Raw genomic sequence first — 782 nt, 5'->3', positions numbered from 1 at the left:
AGATGAAAAAATGCAGTCCGTGAGGTTTGTTTTAAATGAGAATTAAAAGACAAATCTTGATCAAATATTACTCCGAGGTTTCTTACGGTAGTGCTAGAGGCCAGAGCAATGCCATCTAGAGAAACTATGTCATCAGATAAAGAGTCTCTGAGTTGTTTGGGGCCAAGAACAATAACTTCAGTTTTGTCTGAATTTAACATCAGGAATGTTACCATGTAGTATTAAGTAATAATATAGTAAAATTATTTACCTGTCATTAATATTTGGTTATGTTTAGGTACAAAACAAAACAGTTTGCCATGTTAGAAAAAGAAAATGTCATTCACAAATGCTGCAGGAAAAACATAAAAGGATTGCTAAAAGAAAACACCAATGTTCTGTGGCATAAATGCCCCTGAAAAAAGCAAACAGGGTCATTAAAAAACACCCATGTTCATAGGCAAAAAAGACCACTGGAAAAGCGGCAACAGGTTGCTGAAAAACACCTGTGTACAACTACACAAAGGCCACTGGAAAAATGGCAGCAGTGCATTGATAAACACCCATGTTCAGTGGCACAAAAGCCACTGGGAAAGCAGTAAAAGGGTTGCTAAAAAAAGATACCTATGTTTGGCAGTATAAAAAGCACAAGAAAAGCGTTGACAAGTTGCTGACAAAACACCCACATTCTGCGGCACAAAAGCTGCTGGAAAAGCAGCAATGGGTCTCTGAAAAACACCTACGTTCGTTGGCACAAAAGCCGCTGGAAAAGCAATAATGGGTAACTAAAAAAACACCTATGT

The sequence above is a fragment of the Epinephelus moara genome, chromosome 7 (genome assembly GCF_006386435.1).
Source record: "Epinephelus moara isolate mb chromosome 7, YSFRI_EMoa_1.0, whole genome shotgun sequence".
Classification (NCBI taxonomy): Eukaryota; Metazoa; Chordata; class Actinopteri; order Perciformes; family Serranidae; genus Epinephelus; species Epinephelus moara.
This window is presented reverse-complemented; position numbering follows the sequence as displayed.